The 19989-nt window shown below is 41.4% G+C and overlaps 1 protein-coding gene across 2 annotated transcripts in view; it reads left to right on the top strand.

Moving 5' to 3' along the window:
* Nucleotides 1-19989, top strand: part of unc5db (unc-5 netrin receptor Db) — a 301343-nt gene that overhangs the window by 105132 nt on the left and 176222 nt on the right. Inside the window, exon 1 of one of the 2 annotated variants that reach the window (XM_069166073.1) lies at nt 4840-4921. The exons of the other annotated variant lie outside the window; for it this stretch is intronic. The gene's annotated coding sequence lies outside the window, so the exon portion shown is untranslated. Of the gene's footprint in view, nt 1-4839; nt 4922-19989 lie in introns of those variants that run through there. 2 annotated transcript variants of the gene reach the window in all.

Here is a 19989-nt window from a genome sequence, read left to right as displayed (position 1 = left end):
GGTCATATGACTTTGGTAGGACCTTCAGGAAGGTTTAACTGACACAGGAATGGTGGTGTGCAGCTCAAATAGTGTCTACATGGCAGAGTAATCAGAAACACACACTGCATGCTAGCTCATCACAAAAGTCAACAGATAAGCCAGAGTGGTTTTGGAAACAGGTGTTGTGGACAGATGATGTTCAAAAGGAGCTCTTTGGCCACAAGCACCAAAGTTATCTTGTCATCTGTTAATTATGGGATGGAAATGTTGTTCTTTGGGGGTTGCATAGCAGCCAGTGGCACAGGAAACACTTCACGGATAGAGGGAAGAATTGATTCCAGTAAATATCAGCCAACTCTGGATGAAAATGTACATCAGTCACTCAAGGAAGGGAACACATAAAGAAGCTTGCTTTGAAATCAGGACAATGATCCAAAGTGGACTTCAAAACTTCCACCTGAACTACTTCAAGAATCGTGAGCTGAAGCCTTTGGAAAGACCCTCTTTTAATGTCGTATATCAACAAAACACGGGGCCCAAACTTTCGCTTACAACTGTATGTTTATAGCGTTCTATGCTGCCCCCTAGTGGCCAAAAGAACACAAAACGCAGGTTTGACCAATATCCTGTCCACAACTTGTTTGTACAACATGTCACATCTTTGAGCTCCCCTGGGCTATTCACACCGGCGTGAAGACCAACTTTATCAGGTCCAAATCAATTCCAAGACCTTTAATAGATTGGAGTGAAGTTGCGGGTCTACAGGCTGTCGAGACAAAAGGAAAACAAAGCCTATTCAAGAACTAAACCAGCAACAAACCGCACACAGTCTGTCTGAGTAAATGCTAAAGAAAAGCAGCACATTTTCCCAGCAGGCCTTCAGTAAAACCATAAATCGGGTCTGAATATTTAAAACTGTTTTAAAAAAAAAAAGGGGGATTCTTTTAGGGGCATCTTTAATGCTCGCGTTAGTTTCTCCTTGATTCTAGAATCCTGGTCTGAAGTTAAATAGAATTGATTTCCACCACATACCTTTGTTAGTTCTAATTAGAAAGTATGTGTGCACAGAAGTGGCCTGAGGCTGCTCATAAAAGCTGAAACAGAAACCCCATCATTTGGAGGAATCAAAGCGACAAGTACACCAACACAAAATCCAAAAAAAATTCCAGTCGGTATCGTATCCTTTAAAACAGAATCTTTGTAGAATTATAGCATGTTGTATAAGTCAATACAGCATATCGTTCAGATTCATAGTGTTTTTATGTGTAAAAAAAAAAGCTCCATGTGCTGTTTTCCTGTTTTTACCATCATTAATGTCTGTTTTCCTGCAGTCAAACTATCTTCAGCTAATTTTTGTTTCTTTGTAGATGCTGCAATCTTCTTTGAAAAACGATTTCAAGATGATTGAGTGGTTTGCTCTCATCAATAAGCCCTCGTCTGATTGTCGGCGCTTACTTGTTTTCAACGAAAACCTTTTTTTTTTTTTTTTAAATGGCGAATGTCTTTCTCCTACCTCAGCAGCAATTGTTTTTTCCATTCATTTCACGACACTATGGAAATCCCACGGCCAAACTTGAGATTTGAAACTCGCATGAGTTAAGAAATCCATCACGGTGAACACAATGTCTGCTTTTATTGCAGTCAAAATTGCAGCATTGTTGCTGTTGTAAGTATGGACAGATTTGAATAGTCGGTATTGTATTACCATGCAATGGGAAGGTAACTTTGACAAAACCCCAAACCAAACCTTGCTCCCTGTTCCCTGTGATGGATTACTCACTGTAAGTCTCTGTAAGTTGATTTTCATACTGCAGAGAAGCAAATGGAAATTAGTTTCTGCATGAAAAATGCATTCAATAAACCAAAATCGTGGGGTATGCTTCAGAAAACAGTCAGCAGTACCGAACGTCAGTATTTGTAATATTGTAAGAAATGGACTGAAAAAAAATGCTGAAAGCCAGGAACCAGAATAACTTGAATTAACTGACAGTGTCTAATCTGGTTTTAAGGTCGTGGGATGTCATCTTTGACACTTTTGCCTCCACTCAAGTACAGTGGAAGTCGATGGACGTGTATTTGTGACGCTATTTCCACTTAAAATGCCCCCAAGCGATTAATTATCGTTCCCTCAGGCAAGAACCCCTCTGTATGCAGCATTAAGTACGTCATCGAAAAACCACGACAAAATAAACTCGTTGGAGGCATATGGAGGAGGCAGACCCAACAAGGGACATTTTACATTTTTGTCGACAAAGAAAAATTAGATGATGAAAATAAAGACGCACTGTTGCCTCACATTAGGAAGGTTCAGGGTTCGAACCTCAGCCGAGGAGTTTGCATGTTCGCCCTGAGTTTACGCAAAGACACGCATGGTAGGTTAAATCTGTGATTCTAATTCTGCGATGGACCGACGAACTGTCAAAGTTGTAATCGGCCTTCGCCTAAAGTCGGTCATGTTAAGGCCTCAAAAAGCAGCATGTTTGGGGGCGTGTCTGTTTGATTGACAGGCCTGTGGTGAAGTGAGATTTCTGCGAATCGGTGGGCGGGACGTACTGTCCTCGGGTTCCCAATCAGATCGTGTCAGATGTCAGATCTACCGCTGTGTCTAGATCACCAGGCCAGGGTGCGATTTGAAAACCTTCAGCAAAAATGTATAAAATCAAAACTGTAAATTGGAGACCGAATAACAGCCGTATAACAATGAATCACTAAATGTTGATGGCACTGAATCTGTCTTAAGAATTTGAGTAAAAGTGGTACCAGGCGGCCTCTAACACTCTTTTGAAGGTGCCACGTTCAGCAATCTTTTAATAACTGCTATGTATGGTCCTAGTACTGATACTACTTACAATTCAAAATTCGTAAGCAACTATTCGATTATTTATCATGTTTGAAGGAGTTCCACTCAGAACCTTCTGATGGCTGTAGTCGCGTGTTTCTGCTATTTCCACTGTGAAATTTTAATCTCACAGCGCCACCCAGTTTTACCTGCAAACCTCCGGAGCCTGGTAGCAATGTGTTCTTCTTCTCCTCATGTTGCTTAATGGCTGCTGGCAAAAAGCTTTTAGGCACATTACCGCCACCTTCTGATGGGAATAACACAATACAACCATGAGCTTGTAAAAAAAAAGGTGGAAATAAGGAAGAACGAGAGATTATTCAAACATTATTTTTTTAGCTCGTCACAGAGATTTGAGCCAAGATGCAGCACTGGGTGAAGTTAAAAAAAAAAACAGTCTCTACGCCCTACGACTTGATATCGCCCGCAGTTTGACAAATGCTCGGCACTGTCACGCGTGCCATTGATCTGTGGTGAGATAAACCCACATCCCATTGTTCCTTAATGCCCGAAGCCTCCCCGGAGACGAATACTGTGTACGCTCAACTGCTCAATAGCAGAGACCATTCCCCGATTTTGCTGTCACAACTCTTTTCTGCATTCTGATACCGATTTGATTGTCCTCACGAAGGCCGTGCATCAGCACGACTCCCGGCTGTAAATAATGCCAAAAATGGTAAATCGCTCTGGCCAAACTGCACATGAAGCTCATTAAGTGCTATGATGTCTCCATTTCTTTCAAGATTTCTCCAAGCTCTGAGCGCTGCCGAGCAACATTTGCAAGAGTTTTCTACCCAGAGCCTTTTGCGTAGGACGGGGTGGGGGGGAGTGGGAGGTGGTGTGTGTGTGTGTGGGGGGGGGGGGGCATTAATAGTAAGTTGCTTATGAAGCGCGGTAATTAAAAGTGAATTGGAGTTTTGGTCTGTCTTCCCTGTTTGTACTCGGCGAGCGACCACGAGGAGGCTTCATGAATATTTTATAGTTTGTTTTTTCAGCCTCCCCTCCCGTCTTCCATTAGTCATTCCCACCTCTACCTCCTCTTATTTTTCATGCGGCTATGATAATGGGTATCTGCCACCGTAAGAGAAATATTAAAGGTACACCATCAGGCAGGCCGTGTCTGCCCCTCATTTCTAGGCATACCTAATTTTTTTCAGACAAATTCAAGCTTTCTTATCTCTTCACAAAAAGAAAAAAAGCGCCGAAGACAATTTATCTCCTCGATGTATTTTTCTGCAGCTCGTAGAGTGTAACAGAGATGAGGAGAGACCGTTGTTGAGGAACTGTGTTCTCCAGCTGCTCCTGTTGGAGTATAATACTGTATCTAAGGTTGGATTAGGACACTCGGAGACATGCTGCGGTTTTAGCAAGCCGTAATAATGGCGTCCTTACGTTTGTATGACATCATGTCGTACCGGATTTATCAATTAATCAATCAGATTCGAAAGATTTGGCAATTGAAGTTACGATCCCTCGAATTTTCCTTATCAAACCTTTTTTTACCCTCTTAAAGGACATTTTTTAGTAATCACCATTTGTGGAACAAAATTCACCACCTTTACTTGTCAGGATTCCTGTTTTCCTGTTTTAAGCCCGATCACCTCTCTTCCTGTGTCCCCTCATTCCCCTGTCTGCTTGTGTTCTGTATCCTCCGCTCCTCACCTCCCATGGCCACGCCCCTCACTCCCATGGCCACGCCCTCACCGGTCCCAGCAGCTGCAGCCACTCACACCAGATCACCACCTCCAGGTGTGCGGCATTTCCATGATCACCTCCCCGGACTATATGTACCCTGCCCCTGCACTCTTCTGGTTGTCGGTGCATTACTACTACTAGATACAACTAGAGACGGCTGGACACTGCGAGTGCCTGTGGATCACCGCGAGGACTGCCAGTCACCCATCCGTCCCGTTCCCGTTCCTCCTACTCCTGTTCCAGCTGCAGAGCTACCTGTCGGAGTCACCAGTCGGTCGAGTTGCCCTCTTGACTCAGAAAATATAGACTCTGTTTTTCCAGCGGTTCTGTCCGCTGTCCTGCCGGCTGCGTCTCCCTGGATCAGTCGGTTGAGTTGCCCTCCCGACTTGGAAGCAAGTGGATGCTGTAGGTGCCACCTTTTGTTTGTTTGTTGGAATAAAGACTGTATTTTTGAAGTGATACCCTAGTCTGTGAGCCTGCATTTGGGTCCTGTTGTACTCCACCCCATAACATTACTTAAAGTATACATTTAAGTACTATTTTGAGGTACTTGTAGATTTGTTTTTTATAAAGGTAAAGTCATTAAATGTTTAGTTTGTAAGATTTAGGGGTGGATCCATTGGCAGAAATGAAATATAATACTCAGAATTATGTTTGAATTAGTGTATAATCACCTGAAATGAAGAATCGCTGTTTTTATTACCTTAGAATGAGACCTTAATATCTACTTGGGAAGCGGGTCCTCCTTCTCTGCATTTGTTTTGTATGTACAGATCTTGATTTGTTTACAACTAAAGTAACTAATTAGCATCGAGAAATATAAATGCAGTAAGTGGTATAAACCAAAATATAGTACAGTACTTGAGGAAATGTACTTAACCACATTCCACCACTGCTGATGCAGCAAACCTGAAATATATTCTCCCTTTTTGACGCTTATAAATTTTTGAGAGGTGTTGATTTGACTGCGAACCCTTTTTTGGGGATGTACTTTGAAATGCTGAAATGTAGTTTGAAGTGATTCTTATTTGAGAAGTGATGTTTCACATATTTTGTCCTCTTTAATTAGTCGACTCACTTCCAGCTCTATATCCTGCGATAGGGAGGGGGGGGGGGGGGGTAGTGCACTATTATCACCTTTTTTTTTTTTTTTTTTTTTATTCCAAGTGAGAATATTTCATTGCCTCGATAAAGAGCGCTCTATGATGGGATCCTGCGCACCTGCGACAAAAAGAAAGAAAATACTTGGCTTGTCTTTAAAGCAAGAGGGAGATTAAAGAAAAGAGCTGGTGGCACGGCTTAGCGTAATTATCATAAGAAGGAGAGTCAAAGGTAAGACTGCTATCTGGTGTGAGTGAGCAGTCTTTGATGCTGAACATCCAACTCTTCCATGTGCGTACGTCTATCAGTGCATCTGTTCTCGGGACGGGCAGGACCTGCTGTTTCCTCCTCGGCGGTCAGACCAGGGACAGACTTTACCTCGTAATACGCCGAGTTTTCCTTTCGAATAAACGGTAAGCACGAAGAAACAAGCGAAGACATCCTTCCGCGGGGGGTCTCCGACAGAACAATTGAGGGTTCAGTTCTCCAGTACCGCCTAATTGTTTACGCCGACTCGTGGAAGGGGAGTTAAAGCGGCTGCTGTCATTGTTAATCCAGTGAAAGCCTGTCAGCTTCAGTCCATTTTGGCTTTCAACATCAGACAAACAAATTGGTTGTGTGAGTTCTAGCTGACAGCGAGACATCGTTCGTATCAGTTACCGAGACGCGTCGCCCACTTTTTCTTTCGGCCCGTTGTCATGGAGGATTAAAGTCCTGGTGAAATTTGATATGTAGCTCATGAGTTGTGCCTGTCTGTCTAATCTTTGTTATCTATTGGCTACAATACGGGCACAACAACTCATTCAATGGCTTTTCATTCATTTTATTTAAATTCAAGTTCTTATTGGCTGCGCCGAATCGCAAGCTAGACGCAACAAAATAGCTCCGGGGTTCCTTTGAAGCTGAAGTAAGCCAACCAGAGTCACTATAACATTAGACCGTTAGGTTCTGATGTTTTTAGGTTCAAATACCATAACTTAAGAGGTAGAAACTCACAGGTCATCTGGGCCTTTATGTCTTTAAGATATGCTAAAGTTAATTACCAGATTGGTTTCTCCTGGCTTCATAGTTATATAAAGCAGAGCATCATCTGTGTAGCGACGGAACATTACGCAGTGCCTCCAATTCCATATTGCCAAAGTGAAGCATGTATGACGTAAAAAGTATTGGTCCTAGTGCAAAACCCTGTGGAACTCCGTGACAAAAACTTTTGCGTATGGAAGATTCACCGTTGACGTGAACAAATTGTACTCTAGCTGAGAAATAGATAAGATTTATTATTGCTATTTTTTATACAAAATTAAAGACCTCAAAACTATAAAACAATACATGGTTATAGTTATGTATCATCTTTTTTTTTTGCTTTGGTCTCTTGGCCGGTCTCTCGACGAGCTTTATGAGGTCATCAACTGGAGCTTTTGCTGGCAGTCTTGTTGGCTGCCTTTTTCCTTCACTCTGCAGTCGAACTCATCGCTAACCATCTCGCTGGGGTTAAGATCTGGTGACTGTGGACGTCAACTCCCCCGATGCAGCACTCCATCACTCTGCTTTTTCGTTCATAGAGCTGTTACTAAGCCTTGAGGTGTGTTTTGTTCATCGTTCCGTCCCGCTAAGCACAAACCAGATATCTCTGCAGAAGGTTGGGGTAGCGTGTTGTGCCATGTTGAATACGTGTTTCCGAACAGTGCATCAGCAAAGCACTCCTCAAATCATCAAAAGCCACCAAACATGTAATCAAACAACTTCCAATGCGTTTCTCTTCGTCTCATTGGCCTCTCTCAGCAGTCGTGTAGCATTTGGACCATGAAGGCTTGATAAACCCAGTTTCATGCTGAGATGTGTCTGCTGCTTGAACTCTGGGAAGCATTGATGTGGGCTCTAATCTGAGGCTGTTAATTGATGATTTCTGAGGCTGCTACCTCTATTGAACTTCTCTTCTCCGCAGCAGAGAGAACCATCGGTCTGCGGTTGCGTAGACCATTCTGCTACTAACTGAGTGAAATGACCCGGAAGTGTCAAAGTGCTAACTGTGATGAGCATTGGTTTTATTCTCTAAATGCTGACCAAAGATCCTTCCTCATCTTTTATCAAAGGAAAGGTGATAATGCCGTCCCACAATTCCTTGCGGCAGAAAGCAATGCATCATTCGGCCACCCATGAAATCACACATTCGACATGAGCAACAAGGTAAGCAGATCATAGTATAAGTTACTCTTTGCATATTAACCTTCTTCCATCTAATGCCTTATCTTTCTAATATGCTTAAGTTTTGAACTTCCAGCAGTAAATCCTTCAAGAGTCTTTCAAGAAATGGAGACATGAAGTGTGTTTAGCTCGATGAAGTTTTTCAACATGCTGGAAACTTAATGATCATATGTACAGGAAGCAATTTGTAGGCCGAACTCGTTTATACTTGTCTTGCATGGATTTATCAGTTGTTGTCATCTAGTCGTAATAATTGGGGTTCATGACTGTGACACTCATTTTGGTGATGAACGTTGGTAACGAAGTATTTTATAACTGGGTTTTCCACATTTGTATCATTTGCATGAAACAACACAATATAAGGGATGAAGTATCTAAGAATAGGGTTTTTTTTTGGCATTCTATCTTTGTGACATTTCAACACGGCAGACCTACGTCAGTAGCATTTTCTGTCCCATAATTACGACCTCACATAAGTGGAGTTGGATTCTCTAATCACCGACTGCACTTAAGGACCGACAGTAGGTCCTCAAGAATTCTCCTTCACATGACCTCACAATGTTTTCCATCGAGGTCCAGGAAAAGTGCTTTAGAAAGGACAGACTGCTTTATTTGAAGTATTGGCCCACAACCTTGGTCTTCCTTTCCAGGAGTAGTCCTCGAGAGGTGGTTTCATGACTGTTTGATGTTTTTTGTGACTGAACGTGAAGAAGTTCTTGAAGTTTTGTGGACCGACTGACCTTCGTGTCTTAAAGTAATGGACTGATGTTTGAATATGAATTTTAAGGATATGCATGAACCAGTATGCGATTGAAAATAAGTGTGTGTGTGTGTGTGTGTGTTTGAGGGGGAGGGGGGGGGGACCAGGTCTGCCGGCCGGCGTACATTTTCACACATTCAATAGTGTTTACTTGAGTTAAAATATAAGTCACCATAAAAAGTCTGTGGTGCAGCAATGTTTAGTGAAGCGTCTTTTTTATTTTTTTATTTAAAAAATGCATTACGGCAACTATTCTGTCACTTTTATCAACATGTAACGGTGTCTTTGGGACCATTAGGACCGAGAAGCGAATCGATACGACTCACAGCCCCTTTAAATTACAGTGGCTTTGAGTTGACACAAAGAGTAAAGTCACATTTTTATTGACTTTTCATTGCAGGGGCAATAAAAACCTCTGACTTGCCCCTTAAACATTTCTGTGGCTCCCTGTTGCACGGCGTCAATATCCTCAACCTAAACCTGGCGAAACTCCGTCTCAGCAGTCAAAACACATCCTCCACTGCCCCTCTCGATACCACATAGCAACACTGTCCCCCCACACCCCCCCCCCCCCACTGAAAAATGTCCCCCGTATAATCCCTATACCTCCACATGGCGCGAGTCAAAGCAGCAGCCCTGATCGTGATAAATGACACTCCCCCTTCTTCTCATTTTTTCTGTCCAACCCACAGTGTGTTGTCGTATCTTTAAGGAAGAATAATGTGCCGGCGCATCCAGCAGACCTCGAGGATGAGCACCTGTAGTTCAAAGGCCGCAGAGAGCGTGAACAAGGCCGAATTGCTTTAGAAAGCCGGTAAGGCCGAGCAGACAGGAATCTGTGAGTCTTCAGCCGTCAGTCCTTGGATGGGTTCGACAACTCTCAGCGGAGCTCAACATCATTTTTCTCGGAGTCGGCCCCTTTGATCGTTGTGTATATTGTTGATCTTGGCTCTACGTGTCGGAGGAGGAGCAGGTCGGGATGGAAACCGAAGTCAATTTGTTGCAATTTAGTCTTTATTTTTTTAAACAAACAAACACGAAAACAGGTTTTACATTCAATATTTAAGACTACAAAATAGCTCATGATCGCGTGGGCATTTCGAGCAAAAATACGATTCACTATTTGCTGGGAACTGGTCGACCTTTATTCAAAGACTATTATTCGAAGACCTTCTCCCCCCACCGGACAGAGAGATAGAGAGAAAGAGAAATTAATTCGCTCTGTAAAATCGGGCTCAACAAATGCCATCAAACTTCCAAAACCCTCACCTTCGACAATGAAGACGAGAAGCGTGTCTTAAGTTATCATCTTTGAGATGTGAGGGCTGCACGTCTATCATCAAACTTACTTAGTCTGCTGACAAAGCTGGCCATTGATTTTTGATCTGTGGATGGGACCGTCTGCTCGGTGCCTCGCTCTAATGACTGGAGAGAGCTTTTATAGTCTTTGTATGTTTCTGCTGTTTGTGTTGCAGTAATCTGACGCAGTAACATCTGGTAGTTTAACAAGAAGTTTTGTGCACCGTTGTTAATGTAAAAATAGGATCTATACTGCTGCTTTAAGGAATCACCGAAGCTTTTACAGCTCCTCCCATAGAAGGCACGAATGGGTCTGGCAAATTCATGCCAGGCAAAAAAAAAAAAAAAAAGAGGATCTGCAAAGTTCAGTCTTTGTTTACCATGAATGTTTGTACAAAGTGTCACAGCCAAGTAGATGGATTTGGTAAAAAACTGAAAGTAGTTAACAATATATTTACCAACTAATGGTTTTACAGATTCAATCATGATCCCTGGGTAATAATTGATTTTTAGCCTGTTTTCAGAGCAAATCTTCCTTTTTAAAAGTGATGCCGTAAATTCGAAAGAACAACCTGATTGTTCGACAGCCTCGCAGTGAAGCAACACACTTCCCCGTTAGGTACCGTGGCTCCCATAAGCCCGGGATTTGCACGGCCTACCTCTCATTGAAAGTCCATAAGCATAGCACGCGTCACATCTGCATGCATGCGGGAGTCACCTCATCTGTTTCTGAATCTCCTGGGGCTACCTACAGTAATCTTCCACGAGACAAAAGCCTTCAGGCAGTCCAGCTATCAAACGCTCTCACTGCCGGTTTGTTTATGGATTTTTGACATATGTTCCCTTGAAGAAATTAAGTTTTATCCCCCAGAGGATGTTCCACATTACAACCACTCAATACTTCGTGACACCCAAAGTGACGAGGACAGTGGCTCCTGTAGCCGGGAGCATCCAGAGGCTAAAGCTTGCTCACCTTAAAAGAAAAATATATAAATAAAGATGTCCAATAAATTTGGAAAAATGCATCAAAAAAAATAAATAAAAAAAACGCCGCTGTGAACTCCCTGTAGGAGAAAATGTATTTGATAAAAAACCAGCCTCGTGTCTGGCATGATAAATGGCATCACTCCATACCCCCCCCACCCACCTCCGCAGAAAAGGCAGCGAGCGGTAATAAGAATACAGTAAGTAGTGTCATTCATCCTGTGCTTGGACGAGCACACTTCAAGCGCTACATGCCAAGAGTAGCACTATTCTGCAAATGGAGAGAGCACCTTCCAGAAATAAATTGAAAGGTCCCTGCATGCAAGGTAATAGAATTGTCTTCCTCGTGTGTGTGTGTGTGTGTGTGTGTGTGTGTGTGTGTGTGTGTGTGTGTGTGTGTGGCAAAACCGGGAGAATCAACAGACTCGTGGTGTTCCATTGCGCGTTTTCTTTCATGCATTATGTTATGTATTAAACCTCATATAGGGAAGATTTACATGAGGTGTTCCAGCAGAGGCCTCTGGCACAAAGCGATGATTATGATTTTAATCCAACTGTAATTCAAAGCCAAAATAGAACTGATTTACTTTTTCTTTTTTTGTATCTGTATTATGAAGCAAAGGAAATTTAAATAAAAACCGTTTTATTTTTGAACAATAAAACAGATGATTCACTTCAATTCATAATTTCCAAGTGCAAATTCTAACCGCCCATACTGCGTATCGACAATCGGACAAAGCTACTATTTTAAATGAAGACCAGACTTCTGAGGCATAATACTCTCTTTATTTTACAGGAGATTTTGAGGCGCGTACTTGCTTTTAAGATTTGACTCTGAATCCACTTTTTCAAGCTCGTAAATTCAATGTACAAACACGTTCTTTACAATACAACTACTCAAGGTTCCGTTATGCAATTGACAGAGATGTTATTTAAAGTTTTCCAGGAGAAGTAAAACTTTAAAATCAAAGACTGTATAAAAGTGTTTGTAGCTTCCGGATCTGAAAAATGATGCCGATGCGGAAACGCCTTCAACTGCAATACCACCAAGTGCCACTGGGTGCTGGCTCCAAAAAGGCTCCGGCTCCATAGACTCCCATTCAACTTCCCTCATGAAATACAAAGTCAATTCATTTTTTCCACGAGTTATTACGGTGTTGATAGCAAAGGTCGCTCCTTCTTATTCGTTTTCTCTCGGTCCATCTGAAAATAATCCCGTCATCAATCAGAAATTAGGGCTCAAAAAGCTGTGTTTGATTGACAAGCCTGTGTATTCCAAAATAACACGATGAAGATGGCTGAAATTTTAACTCAAGGTTTTACAACGGCGGTTCACAAACCACTGGGTGGCGTCACTGTTGTTTACCGCTTGGTTTTACATCATGCAATTTATTTATTTAATTTTTTTTTATTTACCAGCCGTCTCTGTTTGCTGTTTGAAAAGGTAGAGTAATGGAGTTAAATGCTGAGGATTACATTCAGGAACTCCAGCGAGTTGCAAGTGTCTGCTAATTGATTTCTGTTGTTGTTGTTGCATCCAGAAGTGAACGAAAATACGGTTGGTAAACAGAGAACACATTGTAATTTTTCAAGCCCTGCAGCTTGGTTTTTCACAATGGTTCGGTGTTGGAAAGCATCAGAGATTTGTGGTAAATGGGTTATGATACCGCAGCAGGTGTACTTATAATCTATACAGTAGATTTTAGTCTTGTAATTAAAATGTTGGAGTGTTTTGTTGTTGTTGTTGTTTTTTGGAAAGTCTCTCTGCTCCATCTCTGTTACAGCTCACTTCCTTCCTTCCCAGGCTGTGCTGTGCGCCTCGGTAGGAGTCTTAATGAATATAAAAGATAGGGTTTTGGTAAAGCTGCTCTCCTCAGACCCTGGAGGCTTGTTGATGTGCGCTGGCCACTGGCCCAAACACAGTAAATAGTCTTGGTGGCGGCTCAACAATGTGGTTCTCTACATTACTTTAAGCACAATTTGCAGCTTCAGTGGCTCGGTTTATTAGTGATATCTTTCAACAGTCCATTGTGGTTTGATGGTTTGATTTAGTTTTGCTTCCACTCTTTATTTGAGAATGTTCTATATATTTGGACCACAGTGGAACAATCCTGTCTCCGGCATTAATGCTCTCAGAAACCGTAATTTCATAGTCTGTCGTGCAGGAAGAAAATCAGAAGCAATGCAACAGTATCGTGCTCATAAAATAACATATTATGCACAGCTGGGGCTGACATATACACAGTATTTGCAATTTGGAAAAAGACTGCCATCCAGTACCACCACCAAAAAGTAGCACACAAACAAATACATGGTTAGCAGACAGTTGTCATAATTTGTGGGGTGATACATGAAATAGAAACACCGGTGTACGGTGTTACATGCTGATAATAGCTTTCATCTAATTGTGCAGTTTTGTACATTGTGATTTACAATGGGACAGTTCATATTTTGTGAAGCACCTTTTTATGACCTCAGTCTCGAACTGACACCCTTGCATCTTTCCATTTCCAGGCTAATCACAAAGACAGAATGTCAGCACTTTGTTTAAATAATTAGCAACTTAGAATTTCTTTTGAAAGCAGAGCAGGAAACTGAACCACTGTAACTCATCTTTTCCCCTAAAAAAAAAAAAAACAGACCTCGATTTGGTCTCGCTGAAGATGCTGCTGATGCACTGCTGAACCCCTCAGCGGGTTGCCATTAGGCTTTTGGATGCGTCTGTTTTTGCAGGCTAATTTTCTCTTAACATTTCATCCCCTATCTTCATACCTTTATTATCAATGTAAATTTAGTCTATAAAGGTCCTCTTCTCTCCAGGTCAGTGTTCAATCGGTGTTTAAAAGAGACTCCCGCAGAGATGTCATTGCAGATATACTGAGAGGAAGACTGGTGTTCGGGAGATGCCGGCTCGCTCTTTTATTTTTCACTTCACCATTGGCCCACTTGGTAAAACAGCTCAACGAGGAACCTCTCGATGGCCACTCCGCTTTAACCTGTGAGCCGATCATTGAAAATTCTTAAACAGGAAATGAAACCATCTTTTCAAAAACTCTCCATCAAAAAACAGGTGTTGTGTGAACATTTTGAATCGGATTCATTTTCAACCCACTCTTTTTCGCTCTTCAAAAAAAAAAAAAAAAAAAAAATCATCACCACAGAAAACTCAGTCAGTAGCAGCTCCACAAATGTGAAAGGCAAAATGAATAACCTTGGGCTCTTTGGATCGGAGACGCTTGAGAGTTTTGAAAAGCAGTAAGTCTACTCGTCCTCATCACCGGGCCAGAATAAGATCTAACAAAACACCAGCAAAAACAATCGTCACTTTTACAGATGGTCCCATGTTTTGCTTGCATGGTACATGAGCTCCTCATACCATCTGTTTTTACCATAACAATGCTGCAACAAAGGCATTTTTTTTCTTTTTTTTTTACTAAGAAGGTATAGTTTGTTAAACCTCAAGAATACACACATTGTTTGGTGATATAATACCGAAGTAAACAGCAACCTCTTTCAGAAGGTTTCCTTTTATTCTGTACATACTGTACACTATTGTTTACGACATGCATGTCATATGTACGTCAATTCTCCTGCATATAGCCTGTACTGATCATTCTGTACATTTATTTGTATAGCGACGTATATAGATCCATCCAATGCCACATATGACAGCGTTTATAGCTTAAGCTAGTGTGTAATGCCTTTTTATGGATGTGTTTTGTTACTGTATAATACATACAAATAAGCAACAGACACAAACAATACACACATTTAACGGCATTTATAATATCATTCATGACTAATTGACTGATCTCCTCTACTTTGAGTTAAAAAATGATTTTATTCATGATCCAGTTAGATTTTGTGGATGAGGACATCTACATTTTGATCTCACGAAACATGTAAAAAATGACGATTTATAAAGGGGTGCTAAAAACCCAGAAACCCTTCGAGGTGCCATCGCTTTCACTGAAAATCTTCAGAAACTGTTATTTAGGCATTTAATACTTAGTGTTATCTTCCCAAATTTAATAAAATCAGGACAAATTTGAATATTTAATAGTTTTTAAATAGGGCCACAGGGAAATCTTTGCATCTTTCCAGAACTTTACAACATTATACAATAGAACCCAACAATTCCCATGTAAGCTAGGAGGAAAAACAACTCCCTTACATTGGCGATCAATCAATCAAACTTTATTTACATAGCACTTTTCATACATTTTGGTGCAGTTCGAAGTGCTTTACAGATGATTGACGGGCCAATAATAAGACAGATAGTTGTATAAAGTTGTATAAAGATAGTTGTTTTCTGTACCAGAAAAATAAAAATGAATTTGAGAACAAATTAAAAGGATAATAAGACGATGACATATTTTACTTAAATATGCTACTCGGACACATCTAAAGAGAATATACAGTACGACGCACATGTTAACTTTGGTTTACCTACAGTGTAGGCTACAATCACTCCCGTATTTTCTCCACACAGTGCTCAGTCTCAGTCTAATGATGGCAGAGGGATCAGCTGGGATCAGATGAGGGGAGGCAGGTCTGGGAAAGCAGGGAGGACGGGATGATGAAACTCTAAAAACTGTGGAATCTCTTTAAGACGAAGCTTAAAGCTTTTGTGTGTACATGGAAACCCTCCCCGGAGGAAATCCGAATCACTCCATCCGTGCCGTCCACCATGTGATGAATTTCGATGGGTGATATTTTTGGACATGACCTTTCTTGTATTGTGCCGTGTACTGGTACATGACCATTAACTTGGGAAATGTTAGTAGAAAGGGGAAACAAGAGATATGTACTTTTTAAAGGTAACTTTTTTTTCCCCCTTTTCAATCGATACAGGAAGGAGAGCTGGAGGTGGAGGCAGCAGCTAAAAAAACACCAACCGCAGTGAAGCCCACTGCACTATAGCTATGGCTTTATTTGACCCTTTCTGCGTGTAAGTTTGTTTATGCAGCTGTTTCTGTTGAGTGTCTGGGATACATTGTGTCATATCATAATAATTAAAGCAGTGATGAAGTGACGGACTAATGTTGAATGAAGCAGAGTAGAGGGTGAGTCATGCTTTCAGGGCCACATTAAAACAGAGAAGCTCCATATGCAGCACTTTCTGTCTGGAAGTTCAACGCAGTGTGTTGTGAAACTATGTATGAGCAGCAGAGAGGGGGAAGAAATTGCCTTATAAATCCTTGTCATATTTCTGAATATACTTAAAGTTCCTTTGGATATACATCACGGAGATAACTTTCAAACATTGTCTACACTAATTAAAAATGCCTTTATGTTTAAAAATCAAATCTAACATCCTTATGTGATTAAATTCTTATTTTTGCCACATTATTATTATTATTATAAATACAGGCAGCATTTTTAGGTCTATCAAACTGTAATCTGCACACTAAAATAGCAGTTTTACCATCAACTTAATTATGTGTACCAACATTTTAGTCCGTAGTGTAAGGGATCATTTTTTCTTCTTGTCAGCAAATGCACAAACAAAATCAACATTGTCTGTAGCGCACAGCCCCGACATGATTTGGACGTAGAAAAATAAAAACAAAAAGGTGTACACGCCCACCTTTCAAAATATAATAAGTTTTTAGCAAGTGCTAGTCATAAGCTGCGTTCAAACGGGGTGGTATATGAACGCCGCCCTCTTGTGGTATTTGTGATGTCAGCACTCCAAATTTTCTATAAGCTTCTAGTTCACCAGTTCTGAACGTGTTTGTTTACCTAAATGGCCACGGAAGTCTATTTTGCGTCGGATGTTGTCATTTTAGCCACGTAGACTTTTTTTCTTCGTAACGGTCCCTTTGCATCTCCTGCATCAAGTTACCCGCTTGTTAGCTTGCTAACTTTTGCGACTTCTAGACGCCATCCTCATTGGCCGTTGGCTTACAACTTAACCGTGTAATTGAACGCCATTCAATCGGTGCACACGACTTACCCCCTCGTAACCACGAGATCACAAGGTCTAGATAATGCGTTTTGTCGGGGGCTATTTTCAGTAGCGGATTAATGCACACTTCATTCGGAAATAATCACAGCCTAGTGTCGAAAGGAAGCAATCCTACATTTAGCAACGCTACTAACTTTAAAAAATAGAAAGTCTTACTGACTAATGATGCCCTGGCTTTCTTTCAGGTTCCATTTTTCAGGTGAACAATTCATTTCAACCAGTATCTTCTTTAAGACCAAACACTTGCAAACAAAATATTCCCATTAGCCTCAGTGTTGTACTCTGTGTTTGATTAGCAAAGGTTAGCATGCTAACATACCAATCTAAGGTAACAATAGCCTATAACTACTTGCTAATGATCAACATGCTAACACCATCATTGTTAGCACTACCGTGAATAATTACAGGCTTCAAATGACTCACTCTAGACTCTTCGGGTTGTTTCCACTAATTAGCAGAGTTGGGTAACCACGACAACGCCACACTTAATTTTCTCGAAAAAGGAAATAGCAGATATGCCACCATGATTGCTCTAATTTTATATCCCCACTTGAGATGATTTTACACCTGCACCCACCCATCTTCTAATTGAGTAGCCACTCCACCTGTTATCGAAGGTTTCTCAATGTAAAAAACATACTTGTAATAAGCTACCTTTTAAGCAGCCTGCAGGTTTTGCTTGCTCGCTTTAAGTTGTGGCGTTCGTGTTACTTATTTTCCTCTAGTGAGCGCAGGCTGAAACCTGAAAAAACAACAACTTTGGTAGCTTCCTCAGCAATATTAAGAGCAAAAAGACGGTCTGTGTGGCACTGACCCAAAAATAAACACCCTCAAGGATTTTCATCGTAATGATGGAATAATGTCACCCGGTGCAAAGTGTGCCACGTTTATGCGCTTTAATTGGACAAGACCTTTCTCGTGACGTATGTTTTTTAAATGTCATAGCAGGACAACGCACCAGTGTAGTAATAACATTAATGATGGCTGCTTTCCATTTAGATGTACCACTTCCAAGGCCCCGGTAGCCTATTGTGCTATGATGGATCTTAACCATGGTACAGTATCACCCGGGGTTTTGTTTGTTTCCTGCTACGAAAAGCTACAAATAATCATACCTTTTTTTTTTTGGACAACAATGGAAGTCTGTGGCACAGAGGGATAAGACGTGGCGTGCTTCTGATAGGCGGACACTTAATGCTTGTTCGAAGAACGCATTCATTGCCGGTTTTGGTCTTTTCATATGATTTTTTTTTTTAACGGTAAAAAATACAGAATATTATCCTTTTAAAGACTGGACGCCTTTATGAGAGGTGTAATTTATTCTGGCGGGGATTAAATGGTGCCAAATTCGTGGCATTTCGAAGTACCGGTGATGGCAGTCTCTTACGTGTGAAGCCCATCCACACCAACAATTTTGTCTTTAATGGCGTCATCAGGCCTTTTGAATACAAAAGATCCAAACAGATCTTTTTCTAAAATGCAGATTTAGATTGTGTTTTTCACCCAGCGCCTACTTTGGATCTAAGTATCTTCTTTGTTACATTGTTGCCGCGGCAACATCAATCCAAGTGCAATAAGATGTCATTTCCACAGCGGTGTTGTGACCCGTTTGAACACGACTCATCTCCGGTGTGTTTTTTTTTTTTGCACACATCACATTGACGGCTCCGTGTGAGTTTGAGCAGACCGCTCGGCGATAAGCTTTAGGGAATCTCAGACCGCTGAAGGTGGGATATTTGAGCCTCTTCCTGGATTTGTTTCCGTAGTGTGGTGCCACATGTCCTCCTCCTCCACAGCCGGCTCCACAAACAGACCATTACCTCCACGTACACCCGGGGAATCATCTTAGCACTTTACCAACAGTGTATCAATTATCAGCTAAATTAAATTTTGGCCATATTGTCTCCGTTTCATATTGCAGATTACGTGAATGTTTTTAATAATGCCAGCAGCAGTTCACCAGGTGGGAATCCTGATATTGCTTGTATAATTATATTTTATTGTGGCCTAATGTTTTTTTTATTGTTTTCTAGTCCTGCGATGCTCAGCCTCTGCAGGCGACACAGTTAAGATCAACGATCAATGTTAGCAAAAGAGCTGTAAGTATGTTATGAACTTTTTTTTTTCTGTGAATGAATGTCCCGTTCCGTAGAACATCTGAACAAGAGGCAAAGCTTTTTCTGGAGAGAGTATAAATCCTATTAATTGCTTTAAATCTCGATGGGCCGACATATTATCAAGTAACCCTTAACTCAAACCTGGTGAAGAAGGCTAGCATTCCCTTGCTTGTACGCCGTGCTGAGTTTTAAAGGCACAGCAACACAGGCGTTTTTATAATTGCTCTTAAACAGGCCAGTAATCATGCTAAAAATAATTGGTTGGATTTACAAAATATCACCTCACTCTATGATATAAGATAAATGAAATGTGAGAATACTTGTAGAGGTGAAGCACAGCTGTGTCACGTCACCTTTTCTTCTGTGACTCTGCATTTCCAGTATTACGTTAACCCCCCCCCCCACACACACACACACACCCCTGCTGTTAGCTTGCTAAATTGTTAGCGTCTGTGGCTTCGAGACGCCGTCCATGTTGCGGTTGCATAGCACCGTTTTTTTTTTTTAACCACTTAAATGGCACGCATACGGTGCTCACGACTCCCAATGCTGTAACCGTGAGCTTACGGCATCCATTTGAACACATCAGTAGTGTGTAAATACAAAAATGGGCGGAGCCTCCATGACATTACCAATTGGTTTCCTGAAAAGTGGTTTTGAAGCTCAGCTCCGGGCGGCTCTTGCTGTCGCCGTCTTGGCAGTGCCTGACTTAGCCTTACTCCCGATTAAGCGTTAGTGGAGCTGAGGTGGGCCAAATGAAGCCTGGTTGAAACCTGCAGACAACTCACCAACTGTCACGGCATACACCTGTCAATCAAAACAGCCCTAACTTTAATTATGCATAACTTTAAGCCTCGAGATGTTGTGAACAGGGATGTAGGAAGTAGCCATGGAGATCAAAACGGTTTTGTTATTTTTGTACCAGGCTGTGAACTTGTTTGGGGGTCTATAAGGATTGACTTGCTTTTGGAGCCGGTCTCCAGTGGCCACTTGAGGAACTGCAGTTTTTCAGCCAACAACAAGTAGCTGCTTGTGT

Source organism: Embiotoca jacksoni, unplaced genomic scaffold (genome assembly GCF_022577435.1).
Source record: "Embiotoca jacksoni isolate LCO1_2020_lvr unplaced genomic scaffold, fEmbJac1.0.p SCAF_37, whole genome shotgun sequence".
Taxonomy (NCBI): Eukaryota; Metazoa; Chordata; class Actinopteri; family Embiotocidae; genus Embiotoca; species Embiotoca jacksoni.
The sequence above is the reverse complement of the archived record's forward strand: the minus strand, read 5'-3'. Positions and strand labels throughout refer to the sequence as shown.